We start from the raw sequence: 26,327 nt of genomic DNA, 5'->3' as shown, positions 1-26,327 counted from the left end.
AGGAAATTGTCCTTTTGGCTGTGGTGCCTCAAGTCACTGTAGGAAAGTAGGAGTGAGAAAGAAGGCTGATGGGAGAGAGGCCCCATCTTTGCTTAAACTTGAGCGGATTCATTGCTTTTTTAATATATTTGGCTTCCTTCTAAGATTTTGTTTCAAGAAAGCCTTCAAGGTGGTTTGTAGTTCTAAGTATATCTGGAGGCTGCACACATCTACTCCTTACTTAAGGTTGCTAGGTTTAGCAAATAAAAATGCATGATACCCAATTAAATTCAAATTTCAGATAAACAACAGAATAGTTTTTGTATAATCATGTCTCACATATTGCATAGGACACACTCATACTGAAGAATGATCAGTTGCTTATCTGAAATTCAAATTTAACTGAGTGCCCTGTATCATACCTGCCAGTTTGGTCCTATTCTTAGTAAACTAACAGTCCTTCCTCTCACTCCAGATGCTGACAATGTGGCAGGCTGACCACCTCAAAGTGTGTCTTGTCTAATAGATCCCTTTTGGTGATTGCCCCTTAAGTCTTTAGCTGCAACCCTTTCCTATTCAGATCTCAGCCTGTGGATCCCTGTCCCTCAGGCCCAGCATACTCCACTCCCAGCTGAACTCTTGAGGACAGTCTGGCTTCAGGCCCCACTGACCCAGCTCACTTTGACATGGATAATCAGAATGACTGACTCCATTTTAGGCCTGCCAGTCAGAGAAGATGTTCACCTGTGTGGATCACTGGAAATGTCTATATATCAACACTTCCATTTCTCAGTTGGGAAACAAACCCCAAAACTTCATAGGTTTCCACCATGAAGTCTTGACTGAGATTGGTGATCTACAACTGGTTGGTGTTACAGGTTGGAGGAAACAAGGGGATGGTAAAACGCTATGTGAGTTGCCTTTGGTTGAGAGAATGGGAAGAAGGGAATGTGTTCTGCCATAGCTGTGAAATGAATGGAAGGATCTAGAATGTGGCTTGAAGAAGAATATTGTCTCAGATACCAAGGACATTTGACAGGGTGCTTAGAATGACAGAAAGAGCAAGGAGAGTCAGAGTCAAGAGTCTAAACGTTATTCTAGGATCTGCTTGATGAAATTCTGAGGCAGGTATGTAACCTCTCTGAGCTTTCTCTCACATTGGATGCTTGTGCCTGACTTGCTGGGTTTTGTGGGAATTAAATAAAATACCACCTAAAGTTGTCTTCCTTCCCATTTCCTTCTATTCTTTCCTAAATTATTTTCTCCGCTCTAAACAAAACAAAACAAAATAAAAGGATTATGGTTCGGAGAGTATAAAGTGAAGAGGTCAAAAAAGAAAAGAAATATCTAGAAATATTAACATTAAAGAAAATTATACAACTTATTTGGAAAATATTCCAATTAAGCAGGAGAATATGAAGAGATTCTGTTTAAAGACAGAACACACACATTTATAGCTTCTCCTTCCAGAAACACAACTGAAAGTATGGCAAAAGGACAAACAAAAGCCGTAAACCCTCAGAACAAAGAGAATAACAGAGAAGACAATAGCCACAAAATACCGGGAGGCAGAAAGCAGAAGAAAAAGTGAACTGACTTTGCCCTCCATAAGAGGAAGCCTGATTTTCCATGGATAGCACTAGACAATGAGAGAAATGGCCACACCAGTCCAATACAGGAGATAATGAAGACAGGAGGGTCACATCTCAAGCCTCCTCCCCCAAACCTTCAGTGGGATGAATATCCTACCCCACCTTGTCAGAGGACCAAACTTGCTTCCTGAATCCTAGCTGTCAGGCATAAACCTCCCAAGCAAGTAACAATTACAGAGAAAATACCTAAAAAAATTCTGAAGCAAAGGGGCACCTGGGTGGCTCAGTTGGTTGAGCGTCCAACTTCTTCTGCTTAGGTCATGATCTCATGGTTCTTGAGTTCAAGCCATGTATCGGGCTCTGTGCTGACAGCTCAGAGCCTGGAGCCTGCTTCAGATTCTGTGTCTTCCTCTCTCTCTGCCCCTCCCTAACTTGCTCTCTCTCTCTCAAAAATAAATAAACATTAAAAAAAAATTTATTTTTAAATTCTGAAGCCAAGAATGATCCTCAGCCAAGAATGAAGCTCAGCCTTTAGGAAAGCCCAAGACTTACTAGTCTACAGAGAGCCCAAACAGCTTATTAGTGCTAAACTTTTGTTATCAGACATTTGAAGGGGAATTATGTATATGAAAAATGTAGTTCTAAACATCAGTGGAGTGGGGGTGGGGAATCAATTCAGAGGAGATCCAGATTATACATATTAATGAAAACTTTAAAAAACAGTCATTAATGTCCTCCCAGAGAGGATAAAATATTTTATCCATGAAACAAGAACAGGATGTCACCAAAAATTTCAGAAAAAAAACAGCTCTTAGAAATAGAAAATACCCATCTCTAACATGGCACCAATCATAAGATTATTTTTTTACTACTGTTTAAAAATGCACAATTTTTATTTTTACCTACTGAAAAACTTTTAATATGGCTTAGAGATAGATGTATTATATCTCATCACCATTGTGTTTGTATGAAAATATAAGAAAAATGCATTACTTCCTAAACATCTTCATATTCAGAATTTGAATCTTCTGAAACCACTTCCCAAGTCAGAATCACTGACATCTTTTCTCCTTTATTGAATTTCTTTCTTCATGCCATTAGAGTACAGAAATGCATCATTTCTTAGCCAGTTACTCCACTGGAATCTTAGGGACTTTTTCCCAAGCTACTGATATCTATCTTTCAAATTTTAACTCTAGCACTGTATTTTTTTACTTACATCATAGTTTCATCTTTTCTTGATTGAACTGTACATTACTGGATGTCATGCACTTCTCTTCAAAGTCAGCAGGAAGCTTCTGACCAGCTGAAGTTCAAGGCTTCAGTGATAATCTTGCACAAGGTACAAGTTGGTCACACGAGCTCCTTGTTGCTTTGATATTTCTCTCATTTATTCCAAGGCATTTGGCATTTTCCTTGCCTTCAACTACATTTCTTGACATGTGTGGTATCAACAATGCTTATAACTCATGTGAGATGACAAGTTTGTATAAGCAATGACAATGGTGCTATGACTACTGCCTGGACAACAGTCATTGTAATGGGCCATTATTTATGAAAAAAATCCTGATTTTAGAGGCTTTAAAATCTTGAAAAAATGTACACCTTGGAATCACTGAAGAGCATTAAAAAAAATAACACTCACTAGAGGAGCTATAAGATTTAAGAAATGTCTCAGAAAGTGTGGGGGGGGGGAGGAGAGAGGGGGGAAGACATAGAGAAAGAAAATAAAAAAGGCAAGAAAATTGGAATGTCCAGTTTATATGTCCAGCAAATAAATATAAGGAATTTGAGAATGTCCAGCAAATAAATATAAGGAATTTGAGAAAGAAGACAGAACAGATCTAATGGAGGGATAAAACAAAGAAATAACTCAAGAACATTTCTCATAACCAACATACAAGAGTTTTCAGATGGAAAGGGCTCACCAAGTGCCCAGCACAATAGATGAAAATAGCAATACTCAAAGGCACATCACTGTGAAGTGAGGGAGAGAGCATGACCTTGAAAACTTCCAAAAAGGAGGGGCATCTGGGTGACTCAGTCTATTAAGTGTCTGCTCTTGATTTCGGCTCAGGTCATGATCTCATGGTTTGTGGGATTGAGTCCCACATCAGGCTCTGCACTGACAGTGTGGAGCCTGCTTGGGATTCTCCCTCTCCCTCTCTGTCTCTCTGCCCCTCCCCCACACATTCTTTCTCTCTCTCTCTCCCTCTCTCCAAATAAATAAATAATAGAAACTTTAAAAAAAAAAATTCCAAAAAGGAAAAAAAAAACCAGATTCCTTATAAATAATCTGGTATTAGAATGACTCTAGATTTCTTAATGGCCACATTGTAAACAAAGAGAATAAAGTAATGTAAAAATTCTCAGGAAAATAATACTTAGATTCAAAATTCTATCTCCAGACAAATTATCAATTAAATATGAGACTAGAATAAAAATGTCTCCACATATGCAAAGTCCCAAAACATTTATCTCCAACTACCCTTGGAAGATATTAGGGGAAGATACCCAAGGAAGTACTCTACCAAAATGAGTGAATAAACCAAGAAAGAATTCAGGGAATCCAACAAAAGAGAGCTGTAAAAAGAATATCCCCAGGAAAAAAGTGGAGGAAATCCAAGATGATAGTTTTGTTGTGAGCCTAGACAGTAACCAGCCTAGCAAAGAGGAGGTCAAAACAGTTGGGGAGAGAAAATTCCAAGAAGATGAAACTGATAGGAAATCACTTATATTGACAAGGGATTTAGACCATGGGAAATATAACGAAATATTTTAGATATGAGTAAGTTGCTTAGAAAACTAAGCAAAGAGGAAAAAAATCTTGACAATTACTAACTCCAGGGAAAATATAAAGTTGAGGAGTAATCATCGTATACTATGACTTAATCAGCAGTGACTGGCATTTATAGTCACAAAAAAGAAATCCCCAAATACCAATATGCCCCAGATTGTGATATATCTTGAGTAGGGGGTGGGGTTGGTCACATGTGTATGATATAGGCGCAGTGGAAAAGTTAATGACAGAACACAAAATCCTCACCTTCCAATGTGGGAAATTGGTAGATATAGTGCCCAGAAGTAAAAAATCAACAAATAGTGGTACAAGCATGTTATTAGAGATGTGAAGATAAGGACAAAAAGTTGTGGTTAAAGTGTGAGTGGTTCCTTCTGGGGATTGTTAACCAGAGCGAGGAAGCAAGGGCTGTGTAAGAGACTGTTTTCACAATAAACCTTATAGAATCATTTGATTCATCAAAATGCTTAATAAAAAAATTAAAACAACAAAATATGTGGAGAGTAGAAAAAATAAAAGAGGCATTAGAATGAAGAGATCACCAGAATCTATGCATGGGCCCAACTCTTTTAACCTCTCTGACATTCAGTTTCCTAACCTATAAAATATAAAATTATAGTATGGTTCCTAATGCCCTGCATTGATTGCAAGAGGTCAATACAGTAAGATACGTGTAAAGGTTTTATAAATCTAAAACTCTATAGAAATGTAAGGACCTGTTTTTATTAACTGCACAAGGCAACATGCAGGCTCTTTGATACTTGTTTGCAGCCCTCAGAAAACTTGAACCCAAAACCACAGCTGTGCAGAGATATTATGGCTAATCCTTACAGAAAAGAATATGTTGCTACCTTCCACAGGGCACTGTGGCTGCTCTTATGAATGTTCACGGAGTTTGAAGTGAAGCTAGTGTTTCATGCTGTGTGCTGGGTACACATCCAGTGTGTATTGTAAGATACTTCCCAAGGTGGCTCCTGAGCCATCTTGTCTAGATAACCACACGCAAAAAAGGCCAAGTTTGTAGTATAGCTAATAACATTGTACAAATTTCAATTTCCTGGTTTTGATAATACTTTATGGTTATGTAAGATGTTATCATTGAGGGAAGCTAGACGAAGAGTACCCAGGAAGTCACTGTACCATTTTTGTAACTTCTTGTAAGTCTAAAATGAATTATAGAACAAAACGTTAAAAAATAAAAGTACCCAGATCTGCTCAATGCCCCAAACGAAAGGGAATTCAAGCTACATCTGGGATGCAAAGAGGCTGTTCTTTCGAGGAAATGCTGCGTCAACGCCCTTCTAGGCTGCTCTCTTCTTGCCAGGAAGGAATGGTCTTTTACGAGATCTGTTTTCCTGAACCATTTGCTCAATATCTCTCCTCAAACCACTGTTTTATTTTGGCCATTAAGAACAATTACCAGGTACAGTCATCCACCTTGAAGAAGGAAAAGAGTATAATCATTTTGCTTACTTTCAGATAACAAAGCCGGAAATCAGAAGTCCTTGGGTAACCTGAAAAAATCCCAACTTCGTTTTATTTAAGGATGCCAAGACTCCTTGTGCCACTGGCACTGTAGGAGGAGGGATTTCCTGCATGCTGAGTAACTATTGCAAGATGCATTAGCCCACAGCTTCGGAAGTTCCAGATTTCTTGGCACCAAGGGATTATGAATAATCCTCTCCGCTCCCCTTCACTGTTGGAGGACTTTCAAAATGTTTTCTAGGCCTCAACCCTCCTGCCCTTTGATCTTGTCAGGGGGAATGCAAGACATCAAGTTGTTCATATGCTAGACTAGTTGCAGTGTCTTTCCAACTTTAGGGTGCATAGGAATCACCTGGAAAAAACACAGATTCTCAGGCCACACCCCCTGAAGCTCTGACTCCATAGATCTGGGCTGGGGCAAATTATCTCCAATATTGACAATTGACAATATTGACCGTAGATCACACTGTGTAAATCACTGGCAGAGGGTACTTGGCTTAAAAAAGATCAAGAAAAAGCCTTATCAGACACAAGGAAAGGCATATAGAAATCAAAGGGTTTGACATGAGAATTGAATTGTTAAGAAATGAAAATGTGGTCATGGTTTATCAGCTCACATTTTAGATTTAATAATCCATTCAGTAATCATTTAAGAATGAAAATTTAGGGGCATGGGTGGCTCAGTTGGTTAAGCATCTGACTTCAGCTCAGGTCATGATCTCCCGGTGGTGGGATTGAGCCCTGTGCTGGGCTCCGCAGTGACAATGTGGAGCCTCCGTGGGATTCTCTCTCTGACCCTCTCTTTCAAATAAATAAATAAACTTAGAAAAATAAGAATGAAAATTTAGAATTGTCCAGTTATTTTCACTTTTGACATATGGCATCAATGTTGTTATTTTTCAGTCCCTTAACTGGGACAAAACGAAGCAGAATTCTTTAGTGTCCCTCCCCATCCCCCCAATGTTAAGTACTTGCATCTAAAGTACACAGACTGGAGGAGCCAAGATGGCGGAACAGCATGGAAGCTTTTTATGTGTCTCACATCCATAAAATACCAACCAGCACTAAACCAGACCAATACTAAACCATCCTGCATACCTAGAAAACTCATCTGAGGATTAACACAACAATCTGCACAACCTGAACCACAGAATTCAGCATGTATGCAGCACGGAGAGGTGATCTTGGGGAGCGAGAAGCCGCAGGAAGGGAGGTGGTTTTGCGGGCGGAGAGTGAACAGAGATGGGGTGGGGGGAGAATACAGGAAAAGCACCCCCCAAAAAAACAGCTGGAGAGAAAGTGGAAAAGTAGAAACAGCCACAGGGACTGAACTAAAAAGGGAGAAAGGAGAAAGGAGAAAGGAGAGGGCTTAAATTCCATTAAGACTATAAACGGGGGGAGGGCAGAGTCTGAAACTCCACAGCTCCATACCTGGTGAGAAGGGCGAATCCCCAGGAGCAGAGCGGAGTCCGGGGTTCTTCAGGTCACACGGGGGGAGGCGGTTCCCCTGCTGGGAGGACACCTGGTGGAGGCTGTGTCGGTCCCCCAAAGGCAAGGCCCCAGTGGACCTGGGAGAACAACCACATTTGCTGGTGCTGGAACAAGGTCATTAAAGGTAAAGCCTGGTGCCAGATGCGTGTTGTGATTTTCCATAATCCCTGAAACGCTGCTGCTACACGACCTCACGAACTCTTTCTGGGGCGGGATAGCACCCGGCTGCAGCCTCTGGGCATCGGCAAAAGCACGGCCCTGCGAACATCCTGGGTGTGGCTGGCCCGCGGCCATTGCTCCGTGAGACCCTCAGCAGAGAAGCAGAGCTGGGCAAAGCCGCAGTCCTTCAGAAGTAAGGGGTCGGAAAAAACAGCCGCATCGGAGACAAAACTCAGGAGGGAGGTGCTGCCTGGGGCTTGGTCACGGACTGCGTAAAAGCGGGGAGTGGATGGAAGCCGAAGACAAAGGACAAGTGAGCGATTGCCCATCAGGGAGAACAGAGTTGAGATACTAGAGACTGGGTACCTGGGTGACGCCATTTTCACGGCTCCCGCGCATGCGCATATGCACCTACAAGCACCACGGCAATCCACCCCAGTAAGCGAAGCAGCGCCATCTAGTGGAGAACGGAGTCATTACACTAAGTCGCACCGAGCTGGGCTAACCTCGCTCTTCAGGAACACAAGTCTCTCCGCTTGCTTAGTTTATGGACTATAAAGTGCTTCATAGTTTGACTTCTAGGGGAAAATGAAGTAATTTCAGTCACATTTCAGTCTGTTCACTGGTCCATCTATTCAGTTTTCTTTCTTTTTTTTCTTTTTTCTCTTTTTCATTTCTTTTCTTTTTCTTGAATACAGAAAGAAAAAATTCATTTTTATTTTCAATTTTTATTAATATTTTTAATTTTTCTCTACTGTATTTTTTACTTCTGTGTAAATTTTTTCAAATTCTATTTTACTTCCATCATTTCATTTTAGTCTACTTCAGTATATTCATTTTTTAAAATTTTCAAACGATTTTCTTTTTTTCTTATTTCCCCTTTTATTCTCTAATCTATCAAGCCGCTTTCAACACCCATACCAAAACACACCTAGGATCTAGCTTCATTTATTAGATTTTGTGTGTGTGTGTTTGTTTTCAATTTTTCAATTTTAATATTTTTTTAATTTTAATTTTTTCACTTCATTAATTCCTTTTCTCTCTTCAAAACAATGAAACCAAGGAATCCACCCCAAAATAAAGAGCAGGAAGAAACAACAGCCAGGGACTTAACTAACACAGAGATAAGATGTCTGAACCAGAATTTAGAATCACGATGATAAGAATGCTAGCTGGAGTTGAAAATAGATTAGAATCCCTTTCTGCGGAGATAAAAGAGGTAAAGCTAGTTAGGATAAAATAAAAAATGCTATAATTGAGCTGCAATCTCGAATGGATGCCACGGAGGCAAGGATGGATGAGGCAGAACAGAAAATCAGTGATATCGAAGACAAACTTATGGAGAATAATGAAGCAGAAAAAAAGAGGGAAACTAAGGCAAAAGAGCACAATTTAAGAATTAGAGAAATCAGTGACTCATTAAAAAGGAACAATATCAGAATCATAGGGTCCCAGAAGAGGAACAGAGAGAAATAGGGGTAGAAGGGGTATGTGAGCAAATTATGTTGGAAAACTTTCCTAACCTGGGGAAAGACACAGACATCAAAATCCAGGAAGTACAGAGGACTCCCACTAGATTCAACAAAAACCGACCATTAACTAGGCATATCATAGTCAAATTCACAAAATACTCAGGCAAAGAGAGAATCATGAAAGCAGCAAGGGAAAAAAAATCCTTAACCTACAAGGGAAGACAGATCAGGTTTGCAGCAGACCTATCCACAGAAACTTGACAGACCAGAAAGGAGTGGCAGAATATATTCAATGTGAAACATATGCAGCCAAGAATTCTTTTTTAAAAAAATTTTTTTAACGTTTATTTTTATTTTTGAGATAGAGAGAGAGACAGAGCATGAATGGGGGAGGGTCAGAGAGAGGGAGACACAGAATCTGAAACAGGCTCCAGGCTCTGAGCTGTCAGCACAGAGCCTGACGCGGGGCTCGAACTCACGGACTGCAAGATCATGACCTGAGCTGAAGTTGGCCGCCCAACCAACTGAGCCACCCAGGCGCCCCAACAGCCAAGAATTCTTTATCCAGCAAGGCTGTCATTCAAAGTAGAAGGAGAGATAAAAAGTTTCCCAGGCAAACAAAAATTAAAGGAGTTTGTGACCACTAAACCAGCCCTGCAAGAAATTTTAAAATTTTAAGAGGGACTCTCTGAGGGGAGAAAAGATGGGAAAAAAAAAATATATATATATATATATATAATATATTTATATATATATAATATATATATGTATATAAAACATATTATATATATATAAATATATTATATATGTTATATATAATATATTTATATATATATATTTTATATATATATATATATATATATATATATAAAACAAAAGCAACAAAGACTAGAAAGGATCAGAGAACACCACCAGAAACTCCAACTCTACAAGCATCATAATGGCAATAAATTCATATCTTTCAGTACTCACTCTAAACATCAATGGACTCAATGCTCCAATCAAAAGACACAGGGTAACAGAATGGATAAGAAACCAAGATCCATCTATATACTGTTTACAAGAGACCCACTTTAGACCTAAAAACACCTTCAGATTTAAAGTAAGGGGATGGAGAACCATCTATCATGCTAATGGTCAACAAAAGAAAGCCGGAGTAGCCATACTTACATCAGACAATCTAGACTTTAAAATAAAGACTGTATCAAGAGATGCAGAAGGGCATTATACCATAATCAAGGGATCTATCCACCAAGAACACCTAACAATTGTAAACATTTATGCGCCAAATGTGGATGCACCCAAATATATAAATCAATTAATCACAAACATAAAGAAACTCATTGATAGTAATACCATAATAGTAGGGGACTTCAAGACCCCACTCACAGCAATAGACAGATCTTCTAATAAAAAAATCAACAAGGAAACAATGGCTTTGAATGACACATTGGACCAGATGGACTTAACAGATATATTCAGAACATTTCATCCTAAAGCAGTGGAATATACATTCTTCTCCAGTGCACACAGAACGTTTTCCAGAATAGACCACATACTGGGACACAAATCAGCCCTCAACAAGTACAAAAAGATCAAGATCATACGGTGCATATTTTCAGACCACAGCACTATGAAACTTGAAATCAACCACAAGAAAAAATTTGGAAAGGTAACAAATACTTGGAAACTAAAGAACATCCTACTAAAGAATGAATGAGCTAACCAAGAAGTTAAAGAGGAAATTAAAAAGTTCATGGAAGCCAATGAAAATCATAACACCACAACCCAAAACCTCTGGGATGCAGGAAAGGCAGTCATAAGAGGAAAGTATATAGCAATCCAGGCCTTCCTAAAGAAGGAAGAAAGATCTCAGATACACAACCTAACCTTACGCCTTAAAGAGCTGGAGAAAGAACAGCAAACAAGACCCCAAACCAGCAGAAGACAGGAAATAGTAAAGTTTAGAGCAAAAATTAATGCTATCAAAACAACAACAACAACAAAATAGTAGAACAGATCAATGGTTCTTGGAAAGCTGGTTCTTTGAAAGAATTAACAAAATTGATAAACCCCTTGCCAGTTTGATCACAAAGAAAAAGGAAAAGACCCAAATAAATAAAATCAAGAATGAAAGAGGAGAGATCACAACCAACACAGCAGAAATAAAAACAATAATAAGAGAATATTATGAGCAATTACATGCCAATAGAATGGGCAATCTGAAAGAAATGGACAAATTCCTAGAAACATATACACTATCAAAACTGAAACGGGAAAAAATAGAAAAGTTGAACAGACCCATAAGCAGTAAAGAAATTGCATTAGTAATCAAAAATCTCTCCAAAAAACGAGTCTGGGGCCAGATGGCTTTCCAGAGGAATGCTACTAAACATTTAAGGAAGAGTTCTCTTCCTATTCTCTATTGAATACCTATTCTCTTGAAGCTGTTCCAAAAAATAGAAATGGGAGGAAAACTTCCAAACTCTTTCTATGAAGCCAGCATTACCTTGATTCCAAAACCAGAGACCCCACTAAAAAGGAGAACTATAGACCAATTTCCCTGATGAACATGGATGCAAAAATCCTCAACAAGATATTAGCCAACCGGATCCAACAATACATTAAAAAAATTATTCACCAAGACCAAGTGGGATTTATACCTGGGATGCAGGGCTGGTTCAATATCCACAAACCAATCAATGTGATTCATCACATCAATGAAAGAAAGGACAAGAACCATAAGATCCTCTCAACAGATGCAGAGAAAGCATTTGACAAAATACAGCACCCTTTCTTGATAAAAACCCTCAAGAAAGCAGGGATAGAAGGACCATACCTCAAGATCATAAAAGCCATATATGAAAGACCCAATGCTAATATCATCCTCAATGGGGGAAAAACAGAGCTTTCCCCCTAAGGTCAGGAACAAGACAGGGATGTCCACTCTCGCCACTGTTATACAACATAGCTTTGGAAATCTTAGCCTCTGCAATCAGACTACACAAAGAAATAAAAGGCATCCAAATCAGCCAATAGGAGGTCAAACTTTTGCTCTTCACAGATGACGTGATCTATATGGAAAACCCAAACATTCCACCAAAAAACTGCTAGAACTGATTCATGAATTCAGCAAAGTTGCAGGAAATAAAATCGGTTGCATTCCTATACACCAACAATGAAGCAACAGAAAGAGAAATCAAGGAATCGATCCCATTTACAATTGCACAAAAAAACATAAAATGCCTCGGAATAAATCTAACCAAAGAGGTGAAAAATCTATACACTGAAAACTATAAAAAGCTTATGAAAGAAATTGAAGAAGACACACACACACACACACACACACACACACACACACACACAATGGAAAAAGATTCCATGCTCCTGGATAGGAAGAACAAATATTGATAAAATGTCAATACTACCCAAAGTAATCTACATATTCAATGCAATCCCTATCAAAATAACACCAGCATTCTTCACAGAGCTAGAACAAATAATCCTAAAATTTGTATGGAACCATAAAAGACCCCGAATATCCAAAGCAATCTTGAAAAAGAAAACCAGAGCAGGAGGCATAATAATCCTGCACTTCAAGCTATATTACAAAGCTATAATCATCAAGACAGTATGGTACTGGCACAAAGACAGACACTCAGATCAATGGAACAGAATAGAGAAGCCAGAAATGGACCCACAAACATATGGCCAACTAATCTTTGACAAAGGAGGAAAGAATATCCAATGGAATAGACAGTCTCTTCAGCAAGTGGTGCTGGGAAAATTGGACAGCGACATGCAGAAGAATGAACCTGGACCACTTTCTTACACCATACACAAAAACAAACTCAAAATGGATGAAAGACCTAAATATAAGACAGGAAGCCATCAAAATCCTCGAGGAGAAAGCAGGCAAAAACCTCTTTGATCTCAGCAGTAGCAACTTCTTCCTCAACACATCTTCAGAGGCAAGGGAAACAAAAGCAAAAATGAACTATTGGGACCTCATCAAAATAAAAACCTTCTGCACAGTGAAGGAAACAATCAGCAAAACTAAAAGGCAACCGACAGAATGGGAGAAGATATTTGCAAACAACATATCAGATAAAGGGTTACTATCCAAAATCTATAAAGAACTTACCAAACTCAACACCCAAAAAACAAATAATCCAGTGAAGAAATGGGCAAAAGACACGAACAGACACTTCTCCAAAGAAGACATCCAGATGGCCAACCGACACATGAAAAAAATGCTCAACGTCATTCATCATCAGGGAAATACAAATCAAAACCACAATGAGATAGCACCTCACACCTGTCAGAATGGCTAACATTAACAACTCAAGGCAACAACAGATGTTGCCGAGGATGCGGAGAAAGAGGATCTCTTTTGCACTGCTGGTGGGAATGCAACCTGATGCAGCCACTCTGGAAAACAGTATGGGAGTTCCTCAAAAAATTAAAAATAGAACTACCCTATGGCCCAGCAATTGCACTACTAGGCATTTATCCAAGGGATACAGGTATGCTATTTCAAAGGGACACATGTACCCCCATGTTTATAGCAGCACTATCAACAATAGCCAAAGTATGCAAAGAGCCTAAATGTCCATCGATGGATGAATGGATAAAGAAGTAAAGAAGATGTGGTATATATATATATATATATATATATATATATATATATATATACACACACATATACATACATACAACGGAGTATTACTCGGCAATCAAAAAGAATGAAATCTTGCCATTTGCAACTACGTGAATGGCACTGGAGGGTATTATGCTAAATGAAATTAGTCAGTCAGAGAAAGACAAAAATCATATGACTTCACTCATATGAGGACTTTAAAGACAAAACAGATGAACACAAGGGAAGGGAAACAAAAATAATATAAAGACAGGGAGGGGGACAAAACAGAAGAGACTCTTAGATATGGAGAACAAACAGGGTTACTGGAGGGGTTGTGGGAGGGGAGATGGGCTAAATGGGGAAGGGGCATTAAGGAATCTATTCCTGAAATCATTGTTGCACTATATGGTAACTAATTTGGATATAAATTTAAAAAACAAATTTAAATAAATAAATAATAAAGTACACAGACTTTGAGCATTCAGTGATGTATAGAATTGTTGAATCTCTGTGTTGTGCACCTGAAACTCATATAACTTTGTATGTCAACTACACTTTAATAATAAAAATAAATAATATATAAAGTGCACAGACAGACTTCTTAAAGTATCAGCAAGCAGAGGAGCAGAAGAAATGAGTTAACATACAGACTTGCTTAGTTTACCTAGGTTGTGATTATTTAGGAAAGTTCAAGGAGCAAATTGCATTTTAAAGCTGAGCAGGATGGTCTTCAAACAGGCCTTTATTTATTTATTATTATTTTTATTACTCCAATCCAGTTCACATTTCCCTTCCTGAACAGCATTCCTATTTTAGCATCTCGTTTACCTTCCAACTTGGCCATTTATCAGTTTTCCATGCACAAGACTTCTAACCTCAGCAGGACTGGGAGTTCTGGGCAGAGCAAAATCATAACACTCTCCCACATGCTTTGCATACAGTAACTGTTCAATAAATATTTGTTGTATGAATCCGTGAATAAATACATGTAGATGAGCTGTCAGCTAAACCACCAACACCAAATAAAACAGCTCCAGAGGGAAAAGGATTGTAGAGCCCTAGATTTAGGGCCTCCAGTCTCTGCTTCCTCAATCTGTAACCTATGAACAAGCGGGATCCAAAAGAAATATAGTGCAAGCTGCTCACACAGGCTACCTATGTAGTTTTATTTTTTTTAAGTAATCCTATTTTTAAAAAGCAAAAATAAAAATGAAACTAACATTGCAATGTGTGTTAACTAGCTGGAATTTAAATAAAAAATTGGAGGAAAAAAGTAAAAATAAACAGGTGAAGCTAATTTTAATAACATATTTTATTTAACCCAATGTGTCTAAAATATTTCATCAGGATGTCTGGATGGCTCATTTGGTGAAGCATGTGACTCTTGATCTTGGGGTTGTGAGTTTGAGCCCCAAGTTGGGTATAGAGATTACTTGAAAATGAAAAATCTTAAAAATAAATAAATAAATAAATAACAAAATATTAATTCATCACGTACTCAACATAAACTACTAATGCAATATTTCCCATTCTTTATTTCATACCACTTTTGAATCTGGTATGTATTTCACACTTACATTTTGAATCTGGTTAGTACATCTCAATTTGGACCAGCCACATTTCAAGTACTCAGAAGCTACATGTGGCTGGTGGCTGTCACAGTGGAGAACACAGGTCCAGAGGCGTGTTGGCTATGAGTAAGCCTCATTTTCCTTATTTGGAAATTGGAACGGCACCTTCCTCACAGGGCTTCAGTGAAGATTCACCAACGGAATGTGAGGATGTGTGATGGCTTATAACACAAAGGCTCATTTCTTGCTTATGCTACACATCTACTGAGCAGAGTAGGGACTCTTAGAGTGTCCATTATGCCCTTTTACATTTTGGGAGGGCAAAGTAAGTCATATGACCACACCTACACTTCAGTGGGAGTGAAGAATTACAATCCTACCATGCATCTGACAGGCAGAAAGCAAGAAGTATTTGAGATCTAAATCAGAGAGTATTTCAGAATAGTTATTCATTCCAACAATCAGTTTTACTAACTTCCTGAAGAACTCATTCTGTAGTCCAAACTACCACCAGAGATCACATTTTAAACATGGGATTTTCTCCCAGCACAGGTTTGCGTTTGGGGCTAAGAACGAGGGAAGTACATCAGACATCTTAAAAGCAGCAAATTCCAAAGGTCTTCATCGTGTTGTGCCTTTGCAAATGCTGATCCTGCCTGGAACAGTCCTCACTGGTCAAGAGTCAAGTCAGATACCACTTGTTTTGTTCAGTTTTTTGTCAGATCTCTCCCACATGTTGGGCACTGTCTTAAGGAGCTGGGGAAACCTCAAGCTCCTAAACAAAACAAACAGATCAAGTCTCTACTTTTACATTTATTTATTTATTTTTGAGAGAGAGAGAGAGAGAGAGAGAGAGAGAGAGAGAGAGAATGCACATGTGAGCCAGGCAGGGCCAAAGAGAGAGGAAAAGAGAGAATCCCAAACAGGCTCCATACTGTCAGCACCAAGTCCAACGTGGGGCTTGCTCTCACAAACATGAGATCATGACCTGAGCTGAAATCAAGTGAGTGGATGCTCAACCAACTGAGCCACTCAGGTGCCCCTCAAGCCTCTACCTTTAATGGAGCATACTTTCTGATGTCCCATATAGAGGGAAATCTTTCCCTCCCAGGTGGCCATTACACCTGGCCACCTGACTTTCCATTACAGCCTACGGCAGAAGAGCCACGTGTTGAGATGTCTTTCTCTCTCACTTCTGGGGAGATTGTCTTACTCGTGTTTAGCACCAGCTTCTTGAGAACCACAGAGTGTGAAGACAAGGCTATTAAAGGTCAGCCTCCCTGGCAGGTGGATGGCTTAGTGGCTTAAGCATCCAACTCTTGATTCCAGCTCAGGTCATGATCTCATGGTTTGGGGATTTAAGCCCTGCTTTGTGTTGTGCTGACAGTGCAGAGCCCGCTTGGGATTCACTCTCTCCCTCTCTCTCTCTGCCCTTCCCCCACTCACACACATACTCTCTCTGTCTTTCTCTCAAAATAGATAAATACACATTTAAAAAAATAAAAATTAGGGGCACCTGTGTGGCTCAGTTGGTTAAGTGTCTGACTTTGGCTCCTGGCTCTGTGCTGACAGCTCAGAGCCTGGAGCCTGCTTCAGATTCTGTGTCTCCCTCTCTCTCTGCCCCTCTGCTCACTGGTGCGCTCTCTCTCTCTCTCTCTCTCTCTCTCTCAAAAATAAATAAACATTAACATTAAAAAATAAATAAAAAGTAAAAGGTCAGCCTCTGAAACAAAAATTCAAAAGTCAACCGATGAGTTTGGTACAGAAGCGACTCCCCTGGGAAAGAGCTGCAGATGAGTGTCTTCTGAATCTAGGGACACGTGGCAATTAAATTTTCTTACGGGGCTTTCCTGTTGCTGCCTGTGCTCTCGGCCTGCACGCGGTAAAGACTCACTGCCCAACACCTCAGAACGCTGGGTGCCAGGCATAGAACCCCTGAATCACTGCATCTTCTGGGGTGGGGGGAGTGCAGGCTGGGCTCAGGGCCACTATGAAGCTGGGGGGAGGGTGCTATGTGCGCGGCAGCCTCTATCGGGAAGTGCGCCTCCTCCAGCTCAGATGTTACCCCGGGCTCCTTCCGCCTGCCTGCTGAGCGGGGTACGTGATTCCCAAGCTACGGGTCCTCGGCAGTGGGCTGTTGGACACCAGATATTGATCATAAAATTCACCTTTTAGGATGCCTCCTTATCGTATCTGGCCCCCAAATGATTAACATAAAAATTATTTATTCTTCTAATTATAACTCCTCAATGAAGGAGCGGTGGGCATTTTGGGAAGAAGACACAGGCATGGAGGCTTCGCTGAGGCTGAGTTCACAAAGGCTGTCAGATTTAAGGATTTATGCATGTTAGAGACATACCCCTTAAAGCGAGTGTAGACTTCTGATCATTCTTTTGCCAGTGAGAAAATCTGGCCCAGAGATTAGAAGGGCCCTGCTCAAGTTCACATGAGTTTACTTACATAAAGTCTGTTTGCTTGGAGACTGTCACGGAAGCTATAACTTTCCTCTGTACAGTATTCCTACGTTTGAAGGACCCCTCTCTTTTCACTGGGCGTGATCATTCTGAGGGCCCTTCGGTCCCCACACCCAGGTGACCCCAGGAGTGGGGAGGTGCTCCAGTCAGGGTATCCCGCCCATAAAGGGGGACCATGAGGCTGGATCTGCTGATTCTTTGAGATTTGGGTCATGTCGCTAAAGTGACATGGGTGGCGGGAGGGGTGTGGTGAAACTTTCTCTATCTTGGTTGTGGTGTTGGTTACCAGCGAATTTGTTTGTCAAAACTCTTAGAACTAAATACCAGAAACGGTGAATATTCCTGTCTGTAAATTGTACCTTGATGGGGATCAGAATATGCCACCCCAAAATATGTCACTTTGGCATAAGGATTATTTTTAGCTAAAGGCAGCTGAGAATCAACAGATGCATGAAGGTTTCTTGCCCTCTTCTTATTTGCTTAAAAGCAGGGCATAAATTTCCCATTGTGAAGGTGTCTCCCCTCCCTTTCACCAGAAAGAGAGTGACTCTTATCACTGTAGATGAGGGGCTGGCACTGAGAGGAGTTTACATAAACACACCTTACTAAAAATAACCAGTATCTTCCATTATTTGTCCCATATATTTGCTGGTCACTTTCCCATGATTTATCATCCCTTGCAGCCTAAAGCTTCTTTCCTTCCTTAAAAGGGAATATAAATCCCGAGTCTAACCAGTTCTTGGAGTTTCACTGCTTTTCTGTGAACTCCCATGCATGTGAATATTAATTAAAATGTATGTCTTTTCCCCGTTAACCTGCCTTTTTTTTTGGTTTACTTCACAGGCCTCTAGTACCTGAAGCTAAGAGGGTAGAGGAAAACTTTTTCCTTCTTGACAAGCTCAGTTTAAAAAAAAAATTAAAAATAAATCCCTTCCTGAGAAATGTTTATGTGATATTAGTAATTGTGGGTAAAGGAAGAAAGATCACAAAACAGAATGTTTAGTTTGATGCTATAATGAACATCTGTGTTTTGAATTTGAGTTTGAATTTGCCCCAAACCTTCCTTTCCTTCTGGGAGCCTACCTCTCCCTGATTCTGGATGGTATGGATGTAACTGTCACACATCACGTAAGGCCCTAGCCCTGTCTGGTCAAAGGAACAGGTAAAGGGGTACCTGGGTGGTTCAGTTGGTTAAGTGTTTTACTCCTGATTATGACTCAGGTCATGATCTCACGATTCGTGGGATTGAATCCTGCATTGGGCTCTGTGCTGACAGTGCAGAACCTGCTTGGGATTCCTTCTCTCCCTCTGCCCTCCTCTGCACATGCATGCACGTGTCTCTCTCTCTCAAAATAAATGAATAAACATTTTTTAAAAAACAACACAGAAGCAGGTACATGACTCTGCCTGAGCTGATAACAGTAGCCCCGTGTCCTGGGGAACATACCTAAAGAAAGCCTGTGACTGAAGCAGGGCCAAGCAGAGTTTGCCTTTACATTTATAGACAGTCGGTCTCATTACTGTTCTTGGTACTATTTCCTACCATTTGACTTTAAAATGGAAGCACAAAACCTCAGTTTCTGCCATCATTCATGTCACTCTGCTGAGGGAAACCAGCCTGAGCTAAGTTGAGAATCACTGTTCCTGCCATAGGCGATGCCCATCCTCAACCCAGCCCCCTCCTACCAAACTCTGGTCTTAAAAAAGCTGGACCCCCATCGAGGGTCGATGAGAGTTCTAGCGGCTCCATACCCTCACCAACACTTGGTATTGTCAGAACCAAAACTTTTGCTAATTCATGAGCATAAACTAGGATCTTGTGGATTTTTTAATTTTTATTATCTTCTCAAATGTTTATTTATTTTTGAGAGAGAGACAGATTGTGAGTGGCGGGGGGTGGAGGGGTGGGGAATGGCAGAGAGAGGGAGACACAGAATCTGAAGCAGGCTCCAGGTTATCAGCACAGAGCCCTACATGGGGCTCGAACTCACGAACTGTGAGATCATGACCTGAGCCGAAGTTGGAGGCTTAACCAACGGAGCCATCCAGGTGCCCAGGGATTTTGTGTTTCAAATTTGCATTTCTCTGATTATCATGAGGGTGAGAATCTTTTCATGTTTATCAGGCATGTGGGTTTCCTCATCTGTGAATTCTTTTGTTTGTTTTAAGTTAATAGTCCTTTTATTGCAGGGGGATCGGAGGGGGAGACTAGAATTTGCAATTTGGAATGGATGTAAATTGTAATTTCTTAAACAGCAATGTTGATGGTTGTGCTGATGTCCACAACCCCCAGCCTTCTCTGCTGGCTCCCAGTCATGGTTCAGAAGGTTTTAAAAAACAGAGTCAGGGGCACCTGGGTGGGTCAGTCTGTTAAGCATCTGCCTTTCCCTCAGGTCATGATTTCAGAGTTCATCGTGAGTTCACACCCTGCACTGAGTGAGATCGAGCCCCACTTCGAGTGACCTCATGCCCCACTTTGAGATCCACACCTCCATGCTGGCAGTGCAGAGCCTGCATGGGATTCTCTCTCTCTGCCCCTCACTCACTTGCCCCCCCGACCAGGAAAAAAAAAAAAGGAAAGAAAGAAAGGATTAAAAAAAATAAAGGGTCAGAAGATGCTCCTTTGGTAAAGGTTTCTTTTTAAAAATTTTTGTGAACGGTGATAACCTGACACCCATTTCACTCTAGTATAATTCAGACAATGCTAAACCCGACACATACAGCATGCCACCAGGGTGTGTCACTGTCACCATGAGTCAGGGCACACAGAAGGGCCAGAGAACCATCCTACTCTACACAGTTTATCCTGCACCCATTTTTCTGCACAACGTCCTGAAGGAAACTATTTATAAATAAGTGGGTTTTTTGCAGGTAACGAGCTATGACAATTTATAATTTTTTTAAATGTTTATTTATTTTGAGAGAGAGAGAGAGAGAAAGCAGGGGAGGGGCAGAGAGAGAGGGAGAGAGAGAATCCCAAGCAGGCTCCACGCTGTCAGCACAGAACCCGACACAGGGCTAGAACCCACGAACCATGAGATCATAAACTGAGCCAACCCCAAGAGTCGGACGCTTAATCAACTGAGCCACCCAGGTGCCCCCAGCTATGACAATTTATAGTAACAAATTGAACTAGATCCCATTTAAATAGGCCTTGAATTTGTTTTTTCATTTTTTAACACAAATGCCTGACTGGGCTCAATTGTCAAGCTACATGCATGAAAAACTGGGCAGCCCGAACAGTGTGTCAGTCCTTGGCCAATGGAACTGCAAGGAGTCCACTAAGTGCTTCCTTCTCATTAAGGTAGTACAAGTATTTATACTGTGAAACTGACGTGTAGCTCAATCTCTAGGGAACAAAACCACCAACCAATATATGCAGGTTTTGTGTGTGGAACAGAAGGTACTTTTGACGTGCAGTTTGGTATATAGAAATAGAATGAGTAAATTTTTTTTTTTTTTTTTTGCAAGATGTAAGTAAAAGATTCTATTTGATTCTTCTAGAAAGGGGGAAAAATGGAAAGTAGGGGGTGCCTCGCTGGCTCAGTTGGTAAGGCATGTGACTCTCGATCTCAGGATTATAAATTTGAGCCCCACGTTGGGTATAGAGATTACTTAAAAATGAAATCTTAGAAAAAAGTTCAAAGTAGGTCTTCATTCTGCGGTCATCATCTGTATGAATTCTTCATAGTCGGCTTATCCATCTCCATCAGTAGGTGCTTCTTGATCATTTCATCTACTTCTTCATCTGTTAGTTTTTCTCCCCAGTGTGTCATGACAAAATGTAGTTCTGCACCCTGAGGTAACCAGGCCATCCTTGTCAGACTCAGAATGCCTCACGATTCCTTCTTTATTGTCTGTGTCTTTCATCTTCCTGGCCATCGCAGTCAAAAATTCTGGGAAGTCAATGGTGCCATTATTGTCAACGTCCGCTTTGTTGATCACATCCTGCAATTCAGCTTCTGTCGGGTTCTGACTCAGTGACCTCTTGACTGTTCCGAGTTCCAAGTTCCTTTGTTGCGATGGTGCCGTGATCATCTTTGTCAAATTGGGAGAAGGCTTCTTGACGTCAGTAATCTGTTCTTCAGTTAGCTCATCAGCCATTGCACTGGGGCAGCTGGGTCCCCAGCTGGCCACCGTCCATTCCCATCTGCGAATTCTTCATTGATGGCTTTTGTTCAATTTTCTGTTGCATTATTTGTCTTTTTCTGGTTAATTTCTGAGATTTGTTTCTCAATGTATTCTGTGTACTGATTCTTTGTTAGCTAAATATATTGAATTGATCTTATCTCATGTGTGACTCATTTAATTTTTTTACTTTTAAAATATTTATTTTTAGGGGCGCCTGGGTGGCTCAGTTGGTTAAGTGTCTGATTCTTGATTTCATCTCAGGTCATGATCTCACAGTGTATTGATTCAAGCCCTGCATCCGGCTCCACACTGACAGTGCAGAGTCTGCTTAGGAGTCTCTCTCTCCATCTCTAACCCTCCCTCCCTCTCTCTGTCTCAAAATAAATAAACTTTTAAAAAGTTTTGAAAAAATAAGGGGCATTCACCTTTGAATGTCCTCTCTCTGTAAATACTCTAAAAAACTTTTGCCTGCTGCTTAATAAATTAATTAATTAATTAATTAATAATAAAAGATATATATATCTTTTTGTTGAACAGAATGAAGATTTTTATTTTACTTTATTTTTTTAATTTTTTTAACGTTTATTTATTTTTGAGACAGAGAGAGACAGAGCATGAACGGGGGAGGGGCAGAGAGAGAGGGAGACACAGAATCGGAAGCAGGCTCCAGGCTCTGAGCCATCAGCCCAGAGCCCGATGCAGGGCTCGAACTCACGGACCGCGAGATCATGACCTGAGCTGAAGTCGGATGCTTAACCGACTGAGCCACCCAGGCGCCCCTGGAATGAAGATTTTTAATGTAATTAAATGTATCACTCTTTTCTGAAAGTTTACGATTTTTTATATCTTAAGTAAGAAATTCTTCTCTATTTTTAAATTCAAAAATTTTTCAGTTTTTCTTTTTGTGATGCCTGGTTGGCTCAGTGGTACAGCATGTGACTCTTTAATTTTTTTTTTTTTCAACTTTTTTTTATTTATTTTTGGGACAGAGAGAGACATAGCATGAATGGGGGAGGGGCAGAGAGAGAGGGAGACACAGAATCGGAAACAGGCTCCAGGCTCCGAGCCATCAGCCCAGAGCCTGACGCGGGGCTCGAACCCACGACCGCGAGATCGTGACCTGGCTGAAGTCGGACGCTTAACCGACTGCGCCACCCAGGCGCCCCTATTTTTTTTAATTTTTTTTTTTTCAACTTTTTTAATTTATTTTTGGGACAGAGAGAGACATAGCATGAATGGGGGAGGGGCAGAGAGAGAGGGAGACACAGAATCGGAAACACAGCATGTGACTCTTAATCTTGGTGTTGTGAGTTCCAGCCCCACATTGGGTCTAGAGATCATTTAAAAATAAAATCTTTTTTTTTCTTTTTAATGTTTATTTATTTTTGAGAGAGAGAGAGACAGTGTGAGTTGGAGAGGAGCAGAGAGAGAAAGGGAGACACAGAATCCAAAGTAGGGTCCAGGCTCTGAGCTATCAGCACAGAGCCCAGCACAGGGCTCAAACCCACGAACCATGAGATCATGACCCGAGCCAAAGTCGGACGCTTAACCAACTGAGCCACCCAGGCGCCCCAAAAACAAAATCTTAAAATATATAAATAAATAAAAATGTTTCTTTTTACATTTAGGTTTTTAGTTCACCTGGAATTCACTTTTTGCATATGCTTATGAGGTAAGGCCTTACTTTTGTTTTTTAAAATTTCCATGTGGCTAATCAGTTGTTTTAGCAGGATTTATTAGAAATGCTATTTATTAAAAATCAATATTCTATTGAAGGCACCTTCCTCATACTGATTTGTAATGTCACCTCTATTATTATCAAAGTCCTTTAAGATAGGTTCTTTTTGTCTTTTTAAAGATAGTTTGAATTAATATATGTTTTAATTTTTATTTCTATTTTTTTTAAGTTTTTATTTAAGTAATTTCTACACCCCAAGGTCAAGAGTCCCATGTCCTTCCAACTGGGCCCGCCAGGCGCCCCTGTATGTTAACATACGTTTTTAGTTGAATCCTAATCTATAAAGAATTTGGCATTAGGGAATAGAGTGTCAGGCAACAGATCTTACATATGGAATTGGGTGGGTTTGGGGGTAGGCTGGAGGGTGCCACTGGTCTCTCCTGGGAAGTTGGGCATCCCTGGCTCACAGTAGGAGAACTATTGGTTAAACTGGGATTTTTGTATACTGGGACTGCAGCATTTGTGACATTGGTAGGAAAAATTCCAGCTGTTAGATACATCTTTAGCCTTTGGAAAGGGGCTACGGTAAGACAGATTTAACTGAAGGAGGGCCATCTGAAAAGAAAGGGGGAAGAAATCATATAGCTTTCCTTACAGATGTCCTTTTTGTTTCCAGGAGGAAATCCAAAATTGCATATTTGGTTGTCTGAAGCCTGCCAGAATTTGAAAAGCCAAACGATCTGTCAAATTAAGGATAGTTATCTTAAAGGAAGGAAACTGGAGGGTTTATCAGAAAATTCAGTTGGAGGCCAGGAGCCCGCCATACCTCCACCCCCCATCTCCCCTCTTCCAAGCCTCTGTTAAAGCTCATGGCTTAGATCAAGGATGATGGCACTGCCTTTGAAAAGGCAGTTGGGGTGCAGCCTAGGAGCACAGAGCAAACTTTAGACGCCTTCTCACCCAAGATTTTTATATTAATTTCTCACTGCTATTGTAACAAATTGCCACAAATTTTGTAGCTTAAAAAAACACAAATGTATTATCTTACAGTTCTGGAGGTCTGAAGTCCAAAATGGGTCTCACTGGGCTAAAATCAAAAGGTTGGCAGGGCTACATTCCTTTTTGGAAGCTCTAGGGGACAATCTAATTCCTTGCCTTTTCTAGCTTCTAGAGGCTGCCCACATTCCTTGGGCACGTTCCTTGGTTGATGGCCCCTTTTTCCATTTTCAAAGCCAGCTACACGGATCAAATATTTCTCACAACATATCTCTGACACTGACCCTTCTGCCCCCCTCTTCCATTTTTAAGAACTCACGTGATTCCATTAGGTTCATCTGGATAATCCAAAACAATCTCCCGATTTTAAAGTCATCTGATTAGCCACCTTCATTCCCTCTTGTCATGTGTAACCTATCATAGTCAGAGATTCTGGGGATAGGATATGGATGTCTTTGGGGAATCACTTTTCTGCCTGCCACAATTATTCTGTTTAATTTTCTTATACTGCATGACACCGCTATAAGTGGCTGCATTATAATTTATTTAAAATTTCCCTGTTGGGGGCGCCTGGGTGGCTCAATTGGTTAGGCATCTGACTTTGGCTCAGGTTGTGATCTCATGGTTTGTGAGTTCAAGCCCCGCACTGGGCTCTGTGCTGACAGCTCAGAGCCTGGACCCTGCTTTGGATTCTGTGTCTCGCCCTCTCTCTCTCTCTGCCCCTCCCCCACTAGTGCTCTGTCTCTCAAAAATAAATAATCGTAAAAACAAAATTTTTTTTAAAATTTCCCTGTTGATAAACTCTCTGGGTTTTTCTTCTTTTCCTTTAATAAATGATACTATAACAAACACCTCTGTAAATATGGTTTTACATTTTGGATTTTTGCTTTGAGGTTCATGGAATAAATGATGCAAATATTTTTATGACTTTAAATACCATTGTCTGGATTTTTTGCTAAAATAACTGTGCTAAGTTCATATTCCTTTATTGTACATGAGAATATTACCTCAGTAAACTCATGTCGATACTGGCTTTTAGCAGTGAACAGTTTTTGTTTTTATTTTTTGAGTATGTTGAGGCTGAACAAGTTTTCCTATTGTAAGTTTTAGGATGGGAAAGATTTGGGGCTTTCCTAGCACCTAGCATGGTGCCTAGCATTGCTTTCAGTAAATATTTGTGCACTGAGCGAGTAGAACAGCATAGTGCATAGTGGAGTGGTTAAGAGCTTTGAAATCAGACAGATCCGGTTCACGTTTTCAAGTGTTTTATAAATAGCGATTTATTTAATCTTCCCAACAATCCTGTAAGGTAGGTACTATGATTGGCACAGTCCCCATTTTTCTAAAAATGAAACTAAGGCACAGAGAGGTGAAGGAACTCTCCCAGGACCACATAGCAAGTAAATAGCAGACCAGAATTGAAGCCCAGGTTATGAATTCTGGTTCCAGGAGCAATGTTCTTAACACCACACAGCTTCTCTGATACACAAGTGTCTACTTCATAGGGTTGTTATGATGATTAAGTAACTTAATAGAAATGAAGTGCTTCTTGGTCGAAACAGTGCTTGACATATAATTAAGTACAAAAGTTGGGGTGCCTAGGTAGCTCAGCTGGTTAAGTGTCTGACTGCAGCTCAGGTCATGATCTCACAGTTCGTGAGTTTGAGCCCCACATCGGGCTCTGTGCTGACAGCTCAGAGCCTGGAGCCTGCTTCCGATTCTGTGTCTCCCTGTCTCTCTGCCCCTCCCCCGCTCGCGCTCAAAAATAAACAAATGTTAAAAAAAAAAAAGCACAAAAGTTTTTGCTCTTTTGTTATTCATGTTTCTAGGATTACTATTATATTTCATGAATTGTTT

At 40.3% G+C, this 26,327-nt stretch overlaps 1 long non-coding RNA gene and 1 pseudogene across 2 annotated transcripts in view; both read right to left on the bottom strand.

The window, feature by feature from the left end:
* The window catches only part of LOC109248589 (uncharacterized), a 91,852-nt gene that overhangs the window by 53,534 nt on the left and 11,991 nt on the right, over positions 1 to 26,327 (bottom strand). The window lies entirely within an intron of this gene.
* Positions 21,320 to 22,128, bottom strand: LOC109248588 (calmodulin-1-like; annotated as a pseudogene).

The sequence above is a fragment of the Panthera pardus genome, unplaced genomic scaffold (assembly GCF_024362965.1).
Source record: "Panthera pardus isolate Hobbes unplaced genomic scaffold, ASM2436296v1 HiC_scaffold_15, whole genome shotgun sequence".
Taxonomy (NCBI): domain Eukaryota; kingdom Metazoa; phylum Chordata; class Mammalia; order Carnivora; family Felidae; genus Panthera; species Panthera pardus.
This window is presented reverse-complemented; position numbering and strand designations above follow the sequence as displayed.